Genomic DNA, 22,676 nt, shown 5'->3' with positions numbered 1-22,676 from the left:
TAATCTCTTGAAAAAATCTTCAACTGAAACTTCTGTTAGACGAAGACTTTGGAGAATTAGCTAAAACATATTTCTCTTGGAGGAGTCAGGTTTAAAAAGAAATAAAAGAGCCTTTGGGGAATGCTCAGGAAATGTGGTTATCCCTTTATTTGTGGAGTCCTAGCATGCTTCATCACAGGGCATACCAGTTTTTCAGTCTCTTTTGCTCAGTGGCCCATCTGATTTCTCACTTCTCACAGGCTGATTTTAGAGAAAAATAAAGAAAACATCTTCAACAAGTCAGGTCCCCAAAGGCTGTGAGTCTCATTGTGGTGGTTGTTTCCTTGAGTGGTTGAATAGCCTTTGTTTCTGAACTTCCTGCCCCATATTTGCTTGCCTTGACATCTACAATAGCCTCCTTTGGTAGTGATTTTGTGTTTGTTTGTTTATTTTTAATCTTTGTTTTTTTTTTTTTTTTTTTTTTCCATTTCACTTTGGTCCGGATGAGGTGCTATCTACGCCTTCCCTAGGAATGATTTCTCAGGCATAAGATTGCCCTTTGGACTCATTCTCTGTGTCCATAATTGTGTCCAAAGAGCAGCAGGTCACTCACATATTTCTAGGTGTTCACCTGCCTTCAACCAAGTGTGTTTGTTAGGACTCATTCTCTGTATCCATAATTGTGTCCAACCAGCAGCAGGTCACTCATATATTTCTAGGTGTTCACCTGCCTTCAACCAAGTGTGTTTGTTACTCATAAAATTCCAACCTCCTACTATCCTAGCGCGTCGTCCATGCAATTATTTATAAAGGGAAGAAAATAATCTCAGAAAAACAACCAAGAGAGCTGACCAAATGTCCTGCAGTGGAAACAATAGCTAAGTCTACATGGTATTGATCTGATGACATCTGTGCTGCAGAAATTATAGGTAACTCCCACAGTATGAATCTGTAAAGATTAAGAACTTGGTGTTTCTTTTCATGACCCAGAATTGACTATTCTGAGAAGAACTTCATGAAAAGTAGAAATCCAAGCTCATTGGATATCTTCATTTGCAAACTGTAACTGTGCATGTTAAAGAATATATTATTCTTTTCATGAATAACTCCAAATTTCAAACCATGTTGACACAGAAGATCCCAGAATGGTTGCAAGATCAGTGCAAGGTAACATCATTCTAAGTCCCTGCACAAAACCAATTAAATGCTGAAAACTCAAGGAAGTAAGAGTAAAACTGCCTTCAACATTAATCCTGTGTTGTAGTGAATAAAAGTTAAAATTTGTTAGATTTGACAAGTATGTCCTGCAATTCTTGTTTTCAAAAGTTACCTCAATCCTGTTAGTCTTTATTGAGGTATTTTATATGCAGAGGCACTCTTCTAGGTAAGAGCTTATGTCATTTTATTTGACTCATAGCTATTCCATGATATGAGAAGTTTCCTCTGTTATCACATAAGAAAACTGTAAGTTGCAAAAGACCACAGTGTCATAGAATTAGTAAACAAAAGGGCTAGATTTAAAATGCAGATGTCACTGCTTGTATGTGAAACATCAGTTTGGTTATGCATATGTGAGCATTTTAATGAAGGAATAATAATTCTCACTTAAAGTTTAAAACAAGAAGCACAAAAGTTAACTGAGTTACAAGGGACATGATATGCAGTATCTTCAAGAAGTACTTGCAAAAACATACATTTTTGGAGGTTTAAAATTTCATATTTTTATGGCAGATATGCTTATTTTAAAATCTATTCAATTACAATATGTTTAATTTCCCAGATGATTTCAGGTAACAAATATAAGTGCTCGTTTTTTCCCTCAATTAATATAGTTTAGAATTTAATTAGCAACATAATGTCTTAGTTAGGTTAGGAAGAACTTTAGCTAAGGCTGTGATAGGACTGGTTATTGGAAAGCAAAATATCTGCCTGTGATTCTTTTGAAGATAAAAATATATCATCTCATGAAATCATGTATCATCACTTGATAGTGATTGTGACATTAAGCCAGTATGTGCCAAATGTCTAGTTGTAGAGACATTTCTTAAAATGAAGGTCCGTGTGCCTCTCCACCTTCCATAGACAGAAATAACACTGTTCCTAATACAGAAAATTAATCCCAGTTAAGTGATGTATTTTAACCCAAATATATAGGCCTTTTCATTAGAAGTTTATTATTATTATTACTTTTATTATCCTCTGGGCTTCTTATCTATTTGATGTGGCATTTGCGCATATAATAAACTTTGAATCACTTGAATGGTTTCATTGAAAAGTGTTTTGAAAAGAAAAGTTACAAAGCAAAACAAAACATACTGAAAACCATTTCCACAACTATTTCGTCCTCTGTTAGTTCAGTTGTAAGAAATGGAGAACAAAGGCATTATCAACCAAGGCTTTTAGCAGAAGCATAATTGCTTACACATCTAAATACATCAGCCAAGTTTGCAACACGCGATTAGGCAGCCAATTGTGTTGAAAATGTGCTTGCTCATTCGGAGCAGGCCACACCCCGAGGCTCCAACCACATGCTCCTCTGCAGTTTTGAAGTTTAGCTAACACCAGACCAGTCCTTTTATCCACTTGTTGAAACAAAGTGAGGCCTCTGGGTAGGAAGAGTGGTTTGGGCACAAGTACAGCAGTCTATGTCCCACCATAGGCCAGGAATGCGTGCTCTGTAGGCTGGTCTAACAACTTGAATCATTTATTTTTCTATCAAATGATACTACTTATAAATAGTTATGTGTCAGGAACTATATACATGGATGAAGGGAAGGGCGAAAGAAGTGAAGCAATAAAAAAAGGAATTAAGATGTGTTATGTGCATGTATCAACTTCCCACAAGGAATACAAACATTATGTATCACATGTACTAATAAAGAAAATGATCTGAAAAAAGCATGATATCACAGTGATACATCAATGCCCAAAATCTTAGTATGTATCTTACAAGAATACTTAATTTAAAAGAAAAGAAAGCTGGGAATATAGCTCAGTGGCAGGGGCTGGGGGTTTAGCTCAGTGGCATAAGTGCCTGCCTTGGAAGTAGGCAGTCATGAGTTCGATCCCCGGTACCAATAGAAAGGAAAAAGACATAAAAAAAATATATATATAGCTCAGTGGCAGTATGACAGCCTGGCAAATGTAAGACCTGAGTTCAATTCCTAGGCAAAAAGAAATAAACAATGAAAGGAAAAGGAAGAGCTCATTGCATATGTAATCTCAAGTATATGTCCCCATTTTTAAAATGACTACATGAAGGGATACCTTGAATATGTTCATCATGGGGAGTTCTTACATGTACATAGTACATCTTAATCTTTTTGCTTCTCCTTTTTGTCCTTTATCCTCTGTATTTTTACAATCCTTTAAAGTTAATTTGTGTTGGTAGTCACAGAAACCAATTTTCCATGTCTAACTTTAGCACTATTTTTTAATTGTTTCTTTTTGCAACCAGGTCTCTTTGTAATCTAGGTTGGCCTCAAAAGTTTCATTCTCCTGCCTCAGCCTCCTATTTGCTGGGATTATAGACATAGATCACCTCACCTAGATCTAACACCAACTTTTTAATAATTTCAAATGTGGCCATGTATCAAAGTAAACAGGGTTACCTTCTTTTATTTTTTTCTGGAGTGCAGAGAGAAATATCTCAGAACAATAATCCTTTAGACATTCAGCAAATACAACATGACAGGTAACTTTCCTGTCTTTCTCCCAGTTTCTTGGTTAAAATTCCTTTTACCTGTATGAGTGATCACTTAACAAGTCATTCTACAGCGCTGGCCTTGTAGTAGAGGTATACATTTTGTGCTGGCCACTAATTCTCTTAATAAGTGCTAAATGTTGTTCTCATTCCCAACAGGCTACAGCATCAAATTCTAGCTGGTTGCCCAAGCAGAAAGAATCACATAATTTCCACTTAGGCAACAAATTCCATTTTCTTTTCCCCTAGTGTTTGTTGATTTCCTGTCTATCATTGCGCAAGACAAAGACTAATGTAAAAGTTACGAGTTACGCATTTACACAAGCTGACTGTTAGGTTCCGTGTCAGTTTCCTATTGTGGCTCTAACATATTACCACCAGCTCAGTGGCTTAAAACAACACAAATGTATCATCCAGCCTTTGTTCACATTTCTCAATGGACTGACATGAAGGAATCAGTAGGCCAGATGCTTCTTTCAGGGTCACGTGGGAGGAAATGTGTTTCCTCTCTTTTTGGGCTTCTAGAGGCCTGTTGTGTTGTGAACCTTGGGTTGTAGTAATCTCTCTCCATCCCCAAAGCTAGAAACGGTGGGCCAGTCCTCATATTAGAGCACTCTGACCTCTCCAGGGAATTCACTGGGCTAGTTGGATAATCCAGGATCACTTTCCTATTTCAGGGTTAGCTGGTAAACAAATTTAGTTCCAACTGCATTCTCCACTCTCGTTTTCAATGTGACAAAATATTCACAGGTTCCTGGGATTAGGACATGAATATTTTCGATGAAAGGGCATTATTCTGCACACCACAGACTCACTTTCACTTTGATTGACAGAGATTAAAAAAAAAAAAAAAAAGAATTTCAACTAACATCTCCCCAAAGCCAATATCAAAGTGGCCTGGGGACCATACACAGGAAAATGTACCTTCTGACAAGTCTGTTTATCCCTTTTTGCTCTTACCAATATCGCTCTTTGCTCTTACCAATAGCTTTAAATGACTGTGCTCATAACAAGCAGATTTTAAGATTCAATAATCTTTGGTTCTATATATTGTCTGTAATCTAACTTCACTGAGCCCCTTCCCCCCTCACTCCCTCCCTTTGTGTGGGCAGTGCAGCTCTGCTCTCAGTAACGAGCCCCTCTGCCACAGAGCAGACCTTTTGAAGAGTACCTACTTTTCATCATACCAAAGTATGAGCTCACACACGTCCACACTTGCCTTTGTTCCCTCCAGGCTTCCATACCTCATGAGTTGTCTCTTTGCTTTCAGGGGGAATCAAGGTAGCAGACCTCAACAGCATTCTGTTTCAGGGTTGACGGAGAGGCAGCAGAGAGGGGATTCGGGTTATATCCAATGACCACCTCTGTCCTGGGTTTGCCCTCACAGCAGCTGGAGGGCTTGGAGGTGCTAAGCCCTCTGATTTAGAACTACACAGGTCTGAAGGCTGAGCATTTTCTATGAAGGGCCTTCATCTTTGGAATTCCCTCTCCAAGCTTATTGACCTAGATGGCCTGAAGTAAATTCTATCTCACTGGTATAGTGGATTTCAGAGTTAATATGGACAAGTTGATTTGGATTATTTATCTTCAGTGTTAGCCACAGCCGTGGAACTCTCAGATGTGTGTAGGAAATGAGTGCATCTTTAGAAATCCATCTTTAGGAAAGGGTCTGTCTGTAATCTTTTTGTGTTGCTATGTGCCTTGCTGTAATACTGAATATTGAGCCTGTATTCTGTGGTCATTTCTTCAATTATTTTGTCACACTACCTGAACTCCTCTGGCATTTTATTACAGAGGATATCTCTCTAGCTTGATGGCAAATGCCTGGTGTAAGTAAATGTAAATAAAGTACAGGGCACTTGCGTATATTGAATCAGCTGCACTGCTCTGTGTGGAGGACTGGAGTAAGGCGGACAGAAGGAAGTTATTAGCTTTCCAGCAGGGGCGAAGAGAAAAGCCAGTACTGTCAAAAGTGAATGCTGAAACAAAAGAAAATAACCCCGTCCCAAATGCTCTGGGCTGAATCAGCCTTCCTGGGGTCTTATTCTGGTTCAGAGATAGCTCTGTCCTTGAAGTACTCTCTGTTGAGTGACACTAGTCCATGGTATCAAGTAGTGCTTAAAATACCTAGATTAAAAGCTGTCTGCATTTAATGTCTCAGCTCCAACAGGTTTATAAACCAAAATGAACTTGCAAATTTCATTGAAGCTATATCCTCTAGCCGGGCTAGTCCCTAATGTCACAATTTCCACATTCCTGACAAAGAATCTTTCACTCCAACCAAGTTCCCATTCACAGTTGGCAGCTGGCCCATCCAGCAGGGGAAGGTGACTCTAGTGGTGTCCTGCCTCTTGCAGAGGTGCAGGTTAACATCCTCCTTGGGCAATGAGGGAACTAATATTTTGTTCTTTGTTCAAAGCTCTGGAGGATCAATGTATGAGATGCGATACTCGAATTGATGTTATTCCTGTTCTGCACACACTACCTTCAGTTCCCTTCCCAGTGGAAGAGGCGAGAGGATGGAACTGTGGGCTCAGCACTGCCCAACACTTTTATCAGATTTCTGCCTGAAACGCATTGATGTTTCCCTTAAAATGGACAGATAATAGAACTTCTTATGCAAATCCAACACGAATGGTAGATTTTAAATACTTAGAGACAAGCAGTTGCTTCTACACACAATGCTTGTTTGACTAAATGTGCCTGATGTATCCCAAAGTGTGGCCAGCACCTGATGAAGAGCCTACTCTTGATCTAATGGTTGTGGGAAACAGCCTCCTAAACAGTGTATCTCTGTCATAATTTGTGCTCTTAAAATACGGCTTATCCATAGACCTTAAGAAGCCCAACCTAGAGGGTAATGTCGGCAAAAATTGCCTCCTTAATATGCCGAGGGGTAGACAGCTGTACATCTCTCTCCTGAGCCTCTCCATTCAGAAAAGGAGGTTTAGGAGCTCAGTGTCAGGGGAGGGGTCAGTGATGGCTGAAGTCAGAAGTGTGTTCAAGTTGGACAAATCAGAGTGCATCAATTGGCTCAAGGCCCAGCAGTGATTAGAAAGTCCTCCTATTGGTGACTACTTTTCTTCTTCAGGACAGGAAGAGAATGATTGCTGTGATGGGGCATTCTCAAAGCTAACTGCGTCTCAGCATTGTGTCACACAAGCAGGAGGTAGGCAGGTCACTGTACCCATAGGAAGTGTTTCAGCTTAATCCTGACAGACTACACAGCCGATGGCTGCTGTGTTCTGTACAGCAGCCTGACCCACCAGCTCCAGGGCAATCTGCCCTGATCCTTTCCCATTACTGTCCTTAGTCTAGTCTCTCAGGTGCTTTCCCTGTTCTTATAATCACACTTGCAACTTAGCAGGTCCTACAAGGCCAAAACACATGCTGCAAAGCAGACGATAAACAGCTTCACATTGCCCTCATGTTGTGAGGTTCTTTCATTCATCAGTATCTTTAAAAGTGACCGAGATTTTCTTGCTAAAGGATTTGCATGCTAGGTGTCACAACCTAAGGTAACACGCTTTGTCCTTGCATCTAAAAACATTCTCCAGTACTCACCTGGATAGCTTGTTTTGATATTTCATTCCTCTTATTTAATCCATATCCATAGTCGTTAAATCTTGTGTAAACAGGTCTATTTCTGGTGATTCCATAAAGCAATGATGACTGCAGGACCTTGGCTGCACATATGTTCCATTACTTTACAGAGTCTGTTATCTTTTATTTTGTCAGGTGCCACCACACCTTCTTGTGGTATTGTTAAAAAATGTTTTTTCCTCCATTTTTAAAATTTTAAAACAAAAAGGATAAAAACGATACAGAGTTTTTAAAAAAGAAATAGGAAATTAACACCAGTTAATATGTTGTTTATTATTATCTTGAAAGGAGTTGTTCAGATTATAAGATTTAGGTATGGAAAAATGATCAAACAATCAGACAATGAAAACATAAAGTGTTCTTTTTGATGAACAAATAGTAGTATAATTATCTATCTCGGATATATTTACAAGCACACACACACACACATACACACACACACACACTCACTCACTCACACAATCTTTTTCTTTTTTTCGTTTCCCCTATCCCAGTTGTTCTTTCCTTTTGAACACTTTCTTTCCCAAGCATAATTTTCTTTGATTTTTATACTCAGTATTTAGACATTATGACATGGTTTATTGGAGCCTGTTACTGCAATTAGTCTTTGGGCTGATGGTTAGCTATGTTCTTCTTTACAATTTTGGACTATTGTTTCTTTATCAAATTGTCAGTGAGTGCAGTCACAGGAAGTTTTGTTCTTGGTTTCTCTTTCTTAATGTTCTATTCATGAGTCACTTGTCTCTCCATGCATTTCTGCTGACCAAATCATATTTGATTTAATTGCCCATCTTACGTTGAAATTAGCTTCAACTCCCCCACATTCTCCACTCACCTTTCAACCTGGCAAGGCTCTGTTCCTGTTGTATGATTATGCAGTTGTTCAGATGGAATGAATCAGAAATGAACCAGGTCATTAAGGTTGTATCTACACCAATAAACACCGAGGTGGGATAAAACTACAAAAGCTGGTTTTCAGCTAGAAATTTTAATTTAAAAACAGGCACTGTCTCTTTCCCTAGAAATCCTGTTGTGGGTAACAAATATTGCATCACTGCTCATTGGTTTTCACCAGATCAGATTTGGTCCTATTGGCCTCCTTTTGGCATAATTGATCTTTTCATTAGTTCTTTGTAAAGATTCTCTAAATAGTGGGGCTGAATCTTCAAGTTGGAAACTATTTATAAATTTGGAATACTTAGAACTGTCCTGTATCTCACTCCTATAAGATTTACTTCTTTCAGCAAAGGACCGCTTTATAAACAGTTTTATTTGTATAAGAATATTCAAATAAATTATATTTATAATTTAATTACTGTTGTTACATGGACCTAACTCTCAAAATGCAAATATTGCCTGAATTTTGAGTAAGCTTTTAGGTATTATAGTTCTGATATTGATACTCTCTTCGGGTCAGGCAGGGATAACCATGTGTAGACACCCTCCTGGCCCTCTTTGTGAGCTATATCTTGCACCCTAAATTCAAGGATTCTAAAACAGACAGTGTTCATGTCCACTGACCCTGGAGTCTATAGAGTTCTGTCTCATAGAAGAGACAGACCAAAAGCCTGTCTCTCCTCAGTCCTCTGAATATCTTGAATCACACTCAATTTCAAAGCAGAACACATTTATAAACAAACTAAAATGCTAAGCTGAGGTTGGGGAGTAGAATGGAGATAGAAACTAAACAAAAATAAGTTTCTCAAAAAAAAAAAAAAAGGGCTCACAATGATAAATAAACTCAAATAAAAAAGTCATAGAGAAATAAAGAGTGATTTAAAAGTCTTTCTGTAGGACCTTCCCAAAGTTGGAAGATATAGGGGCAGCATGGGCAGAAAAGAAAGAAACCAAGACTGGGGGCTGTGAACTAAAGAATGTTTGGGATGGGTCACGTTGCTAAACTCATCTCTAAACTTCTCTTTGACACACAGTGATTGGTTTCTAGGTTAGAGTTGAAACTATGCCCTCAAAAAATAATGAGCTACTAGCCTGTGTTACTTAGGTTTTCATTACTGTAAAAAGTTCCTGGGATAATCAACTTACAGAAAGAAAAGGGTTATTTTGATTCAGAGTTTCAGATGTGCCGCTTTATGGTTCAGTGGTCCTTTGCTTTTAGGTTTGTCATGAAGGAGAACATAATGGTAGGGATACAAATGGAGCAAAGACCCTCGTTATATAAAAAGAGAAAGAGGAAATATTGTAGTTTGTTTATATGTAGCCCCAGAGCCTCATGCAGTCATGGAGGTGGCTGAATCTAGCATTTGTGATTGGTTCACGTGTAGCACTGGGATTGGCAGTGTGGATCTGCATCTGCCTCGGAAGGTAAAGGGAAGGAGATGTACTTTTCTCCTTCTACCCTTGCTGTTTGTGGCTACCATGAACGGCTACCCATCCAGCCACACCAGCTGCCCTGGAGCCAGCTGAGTATGGACTGAAACCTCCTAAAACTGTAAGATAAATAGACCTTTCCTTGCTTCACTTTGGGCGTCAGGTATTTTGTCTCAGCAATGAGACAAAAATAATCAAGACAGCTCCAATTGAGCCAAAGACTTCTTGCTAATCCTCTTTTCCCCAAAATACCAAATGTTGGGGATCAAGCAATTTAATTCATAAGCTTTTGGGAGACATTTACCTAAACTGTAGCATTCCCTTTCAGAAAATATTTTTGAAGCCTAGCTGCCAGGTATATCTTTACTTATCTAAGTTAAATATAGGGTGCTACTCTAATATATTATCTATACTACAAAAATAAAAAAGAAACTATGCAGAAGGATAAGACAAATTCATAGTCTATTCCAATCTTTTCTCAAAATTAGATTCTGTTTTAGAAAAATTGGATGTTCCATGTGAAAATGCTATCAGTAAATATATTCTCATTAAATGAAAGTAATTATGTGTCAATTTAAAAGTCCTAACCAATTTTCTAAACATAACTAAAACACATCAAACTACACATAAACAGATCCTTGTGTTAAGATACAAAATGCTGCTGGGCTGGGGATGTAGCTCAGAGGCATAAGTGCCTGCTTAGCAAGTGCAAGGTCTTGAGTTTGATTCCTGGGTACAAAACAAATATCCTCGTAGGTTAAAAAAATATGTGTGTATATATATATATATATATAATGCTGAAAATATCACTTCCTGATTTCTGAAAAACATGGTAAATAAAAAATAATGGATTTGATAACCTAAACTCCAAACTCTACAAACATCATAATATAAATGCACATCAACCTTTTTGAAAATTGAAAGCATTGAAATCATCTATACATGATTATAAGATTTTACCATTCATAGTTGAATATTATCGCAATAATTTTTTTAGCATTTGGTTTAACATGTACTATGTTTAGGTGATTTAAATATATTTTTTCTATAAAATATTGACCCAAACAAAATGTGCTATTATATAAAAAAGTTCTACAAAGATTGAGAATTAAAAACATGGAGACCTTCTGCTGAAAAAAAATACTAATCAGGAGACTTTTTGTGTAGTATGCCTATGTTTTCTTCCATTATCCAAATGGATCAATTTGTCTGTACTAAGAAAGTTACTGTTTTCTAAAGACATTTGATTGTGTAAAAGGTACTAAGATTAGTACTGCTGCCTGAGATCAGTTATTAGTGAGGGAGAGAAGATACCTACACACCTTCAAGCAAAATCTATCCCCTGACTGGCGGTCAATTCTTTCTTTCAGGGAGAGCATGATTCGGATGCAGAAAACTCAAAACATGTACCTACACTGGGCAGCCATTCATTAATACAAGTGCATGAAGGCAAAGTCATGCATTAGCAATCTCTTGAGGACAACTGGGAACATAAAAGATAAAGCATTGAATATGCAAAAAAAAGAGAGAAATCGAATGAGTATAATTTAGGAAAATGTTATTTTTTGCAGGAAATTAATATCCTAAAGATGTTGAAGACTAAACATGACCAATCTAACAGTAACAGATTGCTAAGAAAAATATCAATCAGAAAGTAAGGAAAAAGTTTATGAAAATTATTTGAAAAAAATACAAAGCTAAGTCAGTAAAAAGATGAACAGATGTTCAGCAAACTACAGAGAACAGAACAAGGGAAAGAGAAATCGAGAAAGTTACAAAATAAAATTCAAGGGCATGAAAGACAATCTGAGAAACATTAGATTAAATGTTTTACATTCGTGTTACCTCTTTGATATTAAAACAGCATAACAGAAGTACTCCACAGATGTGTGACTAGACTCCTCTTACTGGTTTCTCTTCTCTTCTCCTTCTTTCCCCCTCCTTTTCTTGCTAATCCCCATTCCTCTCCTTTGTCTCCTCCCTTCACCCCTCTCCTTGTCTCTGCCTTCTGCTTCTTTTACTTTTGATGCTGGAAATTGCACTCAGAGTCTTGAGCCTACTACCACTGAACTATGTGGCCAGCTCATGCTTTATGGTTTTTTTCTTTTAAATAAGGAATAGAGGAAGGCTTTCTTTTACTTAGAATTGTAAATCTTCTAAGGCAGAAGTCTAAGTATGTGTACGTCTCATAATAAAATGTCAAAGAAACACCGGAAAACAAAACAGCTTTCTACTTTTGAAATTGATTGTATATCCACTGTGATTGAATTCTGAGTTTTTAAGAAATCTTCTAATTTGTAGCCAAGTTCTCTGTGTAGCAGAATGGATGAGAGCTGTTGACAACCCCAGCAACCTGTGCACAAATTTCATTTGTTGTTAAGAAATAAGGGTTAGGCCAGGGGTTCAGCTCAGCAGTGTAAGTGCTTGCTTGGCAAACGCGAAGTCTTGAGTTTGATCCCCGGTACAAAAAAAAAAAAAAAAAAAAAAGAAAAGAAAAGAAAAAGAAAGAAATAAAAATTTATTGGAACAGGTCAAAGCCTGAGGTATTTCATGGTAGATATATTTAATCAAAAATGTTCTCAGTAATGTTCCAGGTCCCCATTTAACTCTATGCATGGCCACCTTACCATTTCAATCTCAAACCACCATTATCCAGGAAGAATGACTTAAGTGTATATGAAAAGAAACTCTCCTAGGCTCAGAAGGGAGTGTTATACAAAGCACCATTGGTCATGCAGTTAGTAGCTTGAGGAGAAGGTTCCAACACACACAATTGAGGAAAGTCATTTGAGAGCGCTGGGAAGTCTGCAGCCTTGCAGAGTGGCTCCACTTAGGGCATACTAGCTCCGGTCTCATCCAAGGTGGACAGTGTCAGGTCCATTCTGAGCCAGAGCTGGAGGTCTGAGTAGCCTGAACTTTCCCTGTGCTGCTGATGGTCATTGTGAATCACAGGGAGATCCAGTTTACCTGTGCCTGAAGACCCCATAAGCCTTAGCGGTACAACTGACTGAGCCTCAGGTTATGGGAAAGAAGAGAATGCTCATTTATGGTAAAAGATCATGGTGTTTGTTAAATCCTAATTTCAGGTGGCATAACACTTGTTGTACCACCAAGATTTTTAGTTCTCCTGTCTTCACAATCTCTCAGGAAGCAAAATATATAATGTACAATAAGACTATTGCTCTACTTTGTCTTTAGATACTTTTGCATAAACAATTTTTTAAAGTCTTTCATTTTAGCACCTGTGGATTAGTACTGTCTTATTTGTATTGGTGTTTTATTCTTAAGTATATAAATGTAAATTATATTGTATTAACAAATGCTATAATGTTTATTAATAAAATTGGTCTTAAATTATATCACTTGATTTGTTACTATTTTGTATTTTATAAGAATGAGTTTCTACCAGGCTGAACATGTCTGATTGGATAGTGAAATGCAAATGCTTAACATTTTAAGTGAACAATATCCCACTTGGAATTAATTTTGATTTAAAAAAAATCTTCACCAAAACATTTTTCTGACTCCATAGTCCAACTACTCTATAATTAAAATATGATGCTACACATATTGGCATAGTTAGAGCACCTAAAATTGATACAATGATAATCTACCTGCATGAGAAAATGATTTCTCTCAAATGCTTTTACCTGTGGTGAAATCTAAAACACTTTCTAAAGTCTGAGGCTAGTGTAGGGTGTTGAATGATGTCACTTGTCTACCTATCCAGAACCTCAGAATGGGAACTTATTTGGAAATACAGTCTTTAGAGTTGTAATTAGAAAACATTGTGAGGAACTCATGCTTAGGATGAACCTTAAATCTAATAACTGGTGCTATTATTGAATAATCAATGAAGATTGTCTAATCTTTTCTATGAAATCAAGCTTCCAGAGAACAGAAAAAAATCTTTTTCATCTTAGATCTATACTGAACATATGATTTTAGTTCATATTCTTGTTTTATTTTGAATTTTATTTGAGTTTTATGCTGTTGACCACAAACTAACCATGCCCTATTTTCCAATAAAGCATTCACTTGTCTTTCGAAGAATACAACTATCCCAAAAGATGACATTTTTAGAAAGACATCAACAAAGCTTTTCTTACCATATGGTTCAATGAATTTGGTGACTTAATCTTAAGATTTTTTTTTTTTTATTTTAGTTAATGTTATGTCTCACTGAACTGTGACGGATTATGTCTTCCAAAACTGCACAAGGACAGAGTTCTGCAACATAACTTTATCAAGTAGTATTAGAGCAGACCTAATTAGGAAGATTTTGAAGTTTTAAGTTTAGTCATTAGTAGGAGTCTCCATATTGTTTGTAGGAGGTGCTTTTCTTTTGTCTAGTGAAGTGTGTCCGGTGTAAAAGATGGCAAGCCATGGTCTGTGGGTTACATTTTTCTCCATCATGTTTTAACCTCTTTGGAGTTTATAGAATAACTGCTTACACGCTTCAAAGTCACTTGTAACTGAGCATCAGTGTTAAAATGCCAAGAGCTGCCTGTGACACAGCTGTTGCAAAAAATATCTTTTTATTCTAGCTTTGATCTTTGAAGTTTTAATTAAGCTCAGGTACAAAGCATGATAGTGTCTGTGGAGAATCTCCTAATTACTTATCAATCAATATTTCTGGAAGAACTGCATTAGACACTATAGGGAGTCAGAAATTGAGTGGTTAGGGTTCTTATACCAAAGGAGTCTGTAATTTCGCATGGGAAGTCCGAGCAGAGGAGGAAAAGTAAATTGTCCAAGAACCAACGATGCTTGAAATATCTATGGTCGAGGAGCCAAGTTTATAAATGGTTCCTGAGTCCTGCATGTTCAGGGAATGGAAAGGACATAGAACTTTGATTAACTGCAAAAACTTCCTGGGAGGGGAAACCTCACTCCAGACCTTGGATGTTGGATGGGTTTCAATAACAAGGGATGGCTGAAAAATAATTCAGGTGATTGAGAAACAATGTATATTTGCTTCACTCCATAAAACAACTCTTCAGCTTCCTCAAAAACTTTAGGAAAATGATTTAGATTAAATTAAACGGCACTGTTAACGCAATAGAATCTATAATTTTATTTTACATATTTATTATTCCAGTTTAAAACTTGTCCATATTAGTATCTTATGGTCTCTAAAGAACAATTACCAAAAAACATGAGTTTTAAAAAACTGAAATCTATTGTCTGACAGCTTCAGAAAATGAGAGTCCAAGAGCAAAGTGTTAACACGACGACTTTCAGGCGAGGTCTCCTCCCCGTGGTGGCAGGTGGTTACCCTCTTTTTTTTTTTTAATTTTTTTTTTTTTTTGGTCTTTTTCATTTTTATCGGTACCAGGATCAAACTAACAACTGCCTGCTTGCAAGGCAGGTGCTTATGCTACTGAGCTAAATCCCCAGGCCCCGGTGGTTACCCTCTTGCTGTATTTTCACATAGTCCTGTCGATGTAAGTGAACCTCTAGTGTCTCTATATGCCCAAAAAGCCCCTGGGGATGGAAACTCATGACCGCGCACTTGCAAGGCAGGCGCTTATGCTGCTGAGCTAAATCCCCAGCCCAGATACCCTTTTCTTATAAAAGCACTACTGAGATTGGATTAGAATTCTCTTTATGTCCCCATGTAAAGTTAAATACAGCTATTAAGTCTCTCTCCCCAAGAACAGTCACATTTGGAAATATGGGGACATAGAACATTAATGTATGAAAAAAGTGGGTGTGGAATTCAGCTAATAGTATCTTATCAAGGACTATCAACCACGTGTTGATACTGGCAAAATGATGACTGTTTTAGCCGAAGAATTAAAATTAGAAACTTGTGTCATCTTCTATCTTCATCTCCCCAGAACTATTTGCCACCACTAGAAACCTTTCCTTTCTTCTCAGACTTCTTCCTGGCGTGTGTCCCAGCCACCCTTGATTTTCCCAACACTAATTTCATTATCAGACAGCTACATCACCTGATTATCTATTAACTACACCACTACCACATACTTGAATCTCTCATAGGTCTTTAAAACTTTTATCCGTTCCTGACTCACCAAAGTAATTTTCTTCTAATTGGTATGAAGAATAGTGCTAAGAATTACTCATGTGATTCTATTAAACTGATAAGAACAGATACTATGCTTGATCTTAGCCAAAAGGCTGAGAAGCGATTCTCAGGTGATTCTAATGTGAAAGAAGTGTGCGAACCACTTAGGTATCAGAAAGGGAAAACACATTTACCTTCTACGGACAGTCATTTGAGCTATAAAGGTGATGAGTTTACACTCATATTTCTGGTCTTCATAAACCACTCTTTGTAGTCGTAGGGAATTTTCCTGTCCAAATAAATGACAAACCAAACAAGATAGATGTCCTGAACAGCTGGCATTCCATAGGCTTCAGTGCATGCTGCTGTGCCATAGGAACTACATGGCTGGCATCATTTCATAAAGATGCAGTGAGGAGATCTGGAAATATTAACCTGTCTGTGCTTTTCCATGTCCCATATTCTACTCTGGTCATAAGATTTCTCATACTCTTAAGACAAATTTAAATTTTTAGAGCAGAGGCTGGAGTTGTCGCTCAGTAGTACATAACTTTGGTAACTCAATAAGCTATTGCCTTCATCTTCACTAACCTGAACAAGTCACAATCTTACAAGTACACCTTAGAAACGATGCATGCTTCAAATCTGAAGAACTACCACTCACTTACACCTTGAATTTACAGAGCTAGGACGTCATAACCATGGATCAGGATCCTCAAAGGTCACCCAGGGCTCTGAATTTCTTTCTTTCCAATCTTATCTTCCTGTAACTCTATATCATCACATGCCATATTTTGAGGGCTGTTGTATCTTTTACCCTTGACAACTTGTTCATTTATTTCTAATACAATTTGCTTTGTTTTTCCCCCAAATCCATAGCTTCTTCTTTCTGTATAATTCAAAAATCTTTTTTGAAAAAATATATTTGAAAATTCACAGTCAAGCCTTCACCTTGCACAGCCAAAGAAGAGACCAGGGCAGGATGTTCCACATTCTCTGATGAGCGAAAGAGTTCTGATTGTTCTGAAGCTGGTTTTCGATTCATCTCTAGTGAAACTTTGGAAACACACATACGATGTTCTGAAGAAATGGCTTCAGCTGCCCCTGGCAGATCAAGATATTACTATGTTCACCTTAAAACCTACCAGGCTGCCTGGAATTAGCTTGAACCTGAAAATGGCTCCTATTAAGCATTGGGGACTAAAGGTCCCTTACTCATCAATGGTGGCATTTTAGTTTGGAAAATTTTGAAATTTTTGAATAATGTGCTAGGTTGTTTTCCCCCATGAGTTCATCCAAAACTAAAGTGCCATGAGATTACTCAGTGAATGTATTATCTGGCCAAATCAATTTTCTAGTGAAGTAAGCTAAGTAGTAATTCAGTAGTACTCTAAGCAACAATGTTGAATTTAATTCTAAAAATTGGTTTTTTTTTTAATATTTTCTTCTTTGTTTCAGTGACCTTTAACCAAGGAGACATCATTAAGTCATTTCTTGATGAAGAGCATTACAAGTGGATAACTTTATTCAATGTAATATTTTTGCTTTGTTGTATCTTACAAACCCTACCATAACTCAAGAGCAATGTAAACAATCACATCTTTTGGGATGTTGTCCACAACTAAGGTTCCTGGGAGTAGTTACTGGCAATTTTCTGTTCATATATATTACTTTGTCTCCACCATTTTCATATTTACTACCAATTTTCATTATCACTTTGTTCTTTGAATTATGAGATTAGGAAAGTCTCTTCAGTGATAATAAATGAATCCCCAACTCTCACTGGCTTAGTGTAACCAAAGTTCCTGTCATCGTCAAGTCTAATGTCAATGGAATGAGCTTTCTTTGTCTTGTAGCTACATTCTCACTAAGCCTGAAGAGAAAGAAAGTTTGCAAGGGGTGGTTCAGAGGCCAGGGCTGGAAAGTACTTATAGTGTATCACTTTTGTCCTCTTCTTGTTCATTAAAATTCAGTCTCACAGTTCCACAAAAGTCTCAGTGTCTTCTTCCTGTGGCCCAGAAAGAGAGAACAGTGCTGTGAAAATGTAGCATTTATATATAAAGTCCTTTAATGTTTTCACCCTCCTCTCTGCTTTCTAAACTGGCACTTGACTCATAATGTATATTCAAACATGATTATACATGTTTGGAGGGATGGAAATTTAAAATTTTTCTTTCTTGTGGGGAGTGATGTGGTTTGACAGTGTATGGTCAGTATTGAAAAAATGTGACTCACTGATTTGTCCTGATAATTGTTATCTGAAGATTTAACGCTACTTTAATGTCATTTCCATTGAATAAAGAATATAATTTCCAATAATGTAAGAGTAAGTCAACTTTGGACTTTTTTATTTAAAATCAAAGCCAATGAGAAAAAAAAAAAAAGGTGGGATGCTGTATATGTGGTATGTCTTTTTTAATGTTTTTTCTTATGGGTGAATTTGTATTGATTCTAATTGGATCACATCCCCTTAAATTTTTACTAATATTGCTATCTTGGTGTGAAATTCTAATTGGTCTTGTTTTACTAACAAAATTATTTCTCTCATTATAAATTCATATTTACACTTATTTAAAATTAAATATCATTTTACCATTAAAAGCAGCAATAATTTGTGAAAAAATATACTTCTCTTTTAAATCCATATTGATTACACTTTATTGTTTCCATTTATGTGTCTAAATATCAATTTCAGTGGTCCAAATATATATTACATTGAACGATCTGTCTTGGATCCTGCAGTTCCCAGATGAGATATCCTCTGATAGTAATGTCATTAGGTTCAGTTCAGTTCCAAAGCTTACTGGTGCAGGAGAAGAAAGGTGACTAATGGGTAAAGATGGCAACCTTACTTGAAGTCCCTCTGTCCCTATTCACACTCATAGATGACGTACTTGGGAGATTTTACTTGAGAATTCTCCAGACAAGTGGGCCAGATGGAAAATTCAATGGAGAACTGAATACAACTCTTCCGCGATAGTAGAGATAATTCTACCCAAATAGTCATTGTAGGAATGTTTCCTTTCTAAATTAAGTACAATAGAGGTCCTGATACTTCTTGACCTGATAAATAACAAATAAAATGAAAAGTGGAAGGAGGCAGAAAATTTTCATATTAAGATGACTGAGGATGTAATGATCATGAAAATCAATAGCAAGACTATGTTTTTTGAAAGTCATTGGCAAGATGTCTGATGATTTTTCTCCTTTCCTTAAACTGTGTTTTTGTTTGAAATACATGTTTCAATGTTAATCTTCTTATTCTGCTATTTTGTTTTCTCTTCACTCTTGTCTGCCCTCTTTATGCTCAACTTTGACCAACTGGTTACCAGTGAGAAGTGATCTTACTAAATTAGATGATGGTCAAACAGGAAGAAGTTGGCGATTTGGCTCTGCAAACATGTTGCCCTTTCTCTGCAGACTCTCGTGTTCTTTCCTTCCTCCTTATGTGGTTTCAGGCAAAAATATTTACACAGGTGAGATGCCCAAAGCACAGGATCGAATGAAAGACTAGTTTTGGTGGCAATGTTTTGCCTAACTTCACTGGCTTGGAATTTGACTTAGCTTACGTTCACATGGATTTTTTGAATGTATAACGTCTTTAAAATAGTTATAAATAGTTATAAATGGAGCATATACTAAAGAAATGATCGAGATGATAAGTGAAAAAGCATCACAAGAACTCAACACTTGTTAAAGTGTTATTATAATTGATACAAACACAGTTGAATTTCCATTACACTCATCAAAGTACATGAAACTGAATCTCATATATCTGAGAAAAGACATTCAAGGGACACAAGTGTTCAAACAACAGTTAAAGCAAGAAAATGAGGATTCACCTAAAATGCATGAATGTCCTACGTTCTCTCCTGGCTAACTCTCTCCAAATGTTGCTCATCACTACTGAATTGAGGCTAATTTGCTTAACGTGATATATAGAGCTTCCAGTCCCTGGCCTTTACAGTACTTCTTGCATCATCTATCACATCCCTGTCTTGTCCTTTTTAATAAGAAGGTCAAAGGAACACTCAAGATTTATTTTTCCTTGCATCTTGTCTCTACCACACATACCATCCAGGCACAGAGCTTCCATGCTTTGGCCACAATTTTGCCTCTGCCTGTAGTGCACTTTTCACCATACCAACTGTCCCAGGTAGCCCAGCTCACATTTATTTCATCCTTCAGGGTACTTGTTTACTCAAATGGCCTACTTCTGCTGCCTCCAAAGCACCAACAGCCAATTTCTATCACAGTTCTTAGAATTATACAGAAAAGTTTTCCATGTATTCAACCTGTGTGCCAAATCATGTGGTAAAGAGAGAAGACTTGTTGTACAAAGTTAAGTAGAAAATCTAAGGATTTCTTACTAGGAGTTCAGGGGGTCAATTATTGCCTTTATAGAAACCCAGCAAGCTTGTGTATCTTTTCCTTCTTTAGAATCTACTTCAAACTCATGCATTCTTCATGTAGTTTTCTTCAAGGGACCTGCTACGCAAAATAATACTGAGACTTGCTTTGTACAAATTGAATTTGATGAAGGCAAATAGGGCAAGTCTGTGTTGGTAATGTTTTCTCAAAAGGTAAATAACAAAGAGTTTTCTGCTCCAGCTTTAGAAATGGAAGCCCACAGTCAGAAAATACTGTTTATCTTTCTCATAATTACCAGCCAGGATCTGATTTTCCCAGAATGACACATGAACAAATTGCACATAATACATACAAACATTCTGCAAATGCTACATATTTGTAACGGAAACATATTTATGTCTCAGAGTGATGCCAACTAGTTCTATGCTGTTTTTGTTAAGCATAATTGCAGTTCTTCACAAAGACCCTGGAAAAGAGAACAAATGCTTGGCATATTTCTTTTGGTTTTTCAGCGTGTGTGTAATTTATTTGTTTGCCACTGAGAAGCACTCTGTTTTTCCTGTGGGGCGCCAAGGCAGTGTGGTAGGTACTACAGCTTCCAACGCATTTTCTCACACTCTCAGGCTTCTGGATTTATGAAGTTCAGAGTCAGTGTTCTGTGGCCACATTTTGTGATGTTGAAAGTTGGCACTGTTTCATCTTCCCCCATTTTCTGTTCAGAAAGTGCCCGGTTATTACTTGTCATAGAGAAACCGGACTCCCACAGAGTTTGGAGATGCTGTGAAGCACAGGCAGAGCCTGAGTGAGAATCACCAGGCGGTACATCTGGTTATGGAGGTTGAGGGAAGGGCTGCTGTTTCTCAAAAAAAGGGGAGGATATTTAAGCTTACAGGGCTGTCTTGATTCATACATTATAAGTTAAATTCTATGAATATGCATTAGTTACCTCTTTTGAACTTCCTTGGAACAAATTCTCATAAATAAACAAGGAATGTACCGCACTAACTGACAGAGTCATTTAGACTAGATACTTTGTGCTAATGGAGTGAAAAGAATAAAAATTTTCAAGGGCTTCAACCCTCAATTTTAATAAATTTCATGGAAATCGGATCAAGTCCTAATTGCTAATTCATGTGAAATTATTAAAAAGAGATTTCAATTACATACCACCATTGAATTTTGATGTAGCAAATTAAATTAGGATACTAGATTGTTTCTTTTCTTAAATCCAGACCTATTTAAAAACCTTTTCCTGTAAATTCTGAAAAGGAACTTTGAGTTCTGTTATGTGGCTGAAAAAAAAAAAAAAGAAAAAAAGAAAGAAAGAAAAACAGCATTAGCACGAAGTAGTAGGTTAAATCTCTTAGTGAAGATTTTTAATGACATTTCAGTGTTCCTCTTATAATTACTCTTCATCTAAGATATCCCATAATGATGTTGGACACTCCTGGTTCAGGCTCACTGGCTTGCTTCATTAGCATGTCATTCCCATTCCACATCACAAGATTTAATTGTAATGCCGGATATGCACAGCTCTCCACAGAAGTCTAATCAAAGTGGATTCACTTGTATTATTAATATCAAAAATCAGTCCACTTGCTATTTTTATAAATAAAAGAATCCAGATACATAAATCAGCTGTCATTTATTAGCATGTTACTGGCATATCTGCCAGACATATGAGCAGCCCTATCACAGTTCCTTAGGATTATTTTCATCAAGATTAAAACCCTTCTACATTAAATATACATACTAATTCCTCCATAAAGTAATCAGATTACAGAGCAGGTGACATTGTGTGCTGGAATTCAAATGATTTGCAGTAATGAGCTGGAAAGGTGTGCTTGGAGTCAGGCAGAGAAAAGAGAAGAGAAAAGACAAGGAAAGAAAGGAGACTTTACTTTTAAATTTGGGCTTGCACATCTGTTGTCTTATTGTTTTTGCTAACTTCTATTTATTTATTTATTTATTTATTTTTAATAAATAAAGGACTCAGACAAATATCCATAATACTTAGAAACCCACCGTGTCAATCACTTATACTGCTAAGTGTTACATGCTTCTGCTTTCTTCAGCTTCTCTTGCCTTCTTTGTCTGTATACTCTGAAGTCAGTCAGGGTAGGAAAGTATTTCCTGTGGTCAGTCAAGTGGCCCTCACAGATCAATTCTTCTGGTCGCCTTAGCTGCTGAATCAGAATTCTTTATATTCTTACTAAGCAGATCTCTCTGTTTTAAAAAATTTCAGTAAAACATGAGTAACATGCCAGGCACAACATAGCTGCTCTAACATTTGTAAAAAGAATCGTGGAATAATATTTTGGAAGTCAAATAAAATAACTGCAATTGACTAAAAATCATTTTACCCTAGCATTTCAGATACATCAGTTTAAGACTCCTTGAAGGGTCTATTGGACGAAAGTGAAAGCTCAGATAGAGAGCGTCTTGATATTCCATTTACTTTCAAATTCTTTTTCTTAGCATATTTTGCAAACAAAAATGTCATTGATTTTTAGATACACATATACATGATGGATACATTAACAATTGGTTGACAATCTAGGAGACCAAATATCTGAAAATACACTCTGTTCCCTTGAAGAAGCTATAGTTGTCTTTGTGTGTGATTTAGTTTATTTCGAATACAGGATAGCTTTAATTGTA

General features: G+C 36.9%; 1 pseudogene; it reads right to left on the bottom strand.

Moving 5' to 3' along the window:
- Positions 1 to 15,668: 15,668 nt before the first annotated feature.
- LOC111758401 (U2 spliceosomal RNA) lies at positions 15,669 to 15,769 on the bottom strand (annotated as a pseudogene).
- Positions 15,770 to 22,676: the final 6,907 nt, after the last annotated feature.

This window comes from Cavia porcellus, unplaced genomic scaffold (assembly GCF_034190915.1).
Source record: "Cavia porcellus strain 051 isolate PalLab524CR breed Dunkin Hartley unplaced genomic scaffold, mCavPor4.1 scaffold_2, whole genome shotgun sequence".
NCBI classification, from domain to species: Eukaryota; Metazoa; Chordata; class Mammalia; order Rodentia; family Caviidae; genus Cavia; species Cavia porcellus.
Note: the sequence above shows the minus strand (reverse complement) of the source record. Positions and strands in the feature narration are given on the sequence as shown.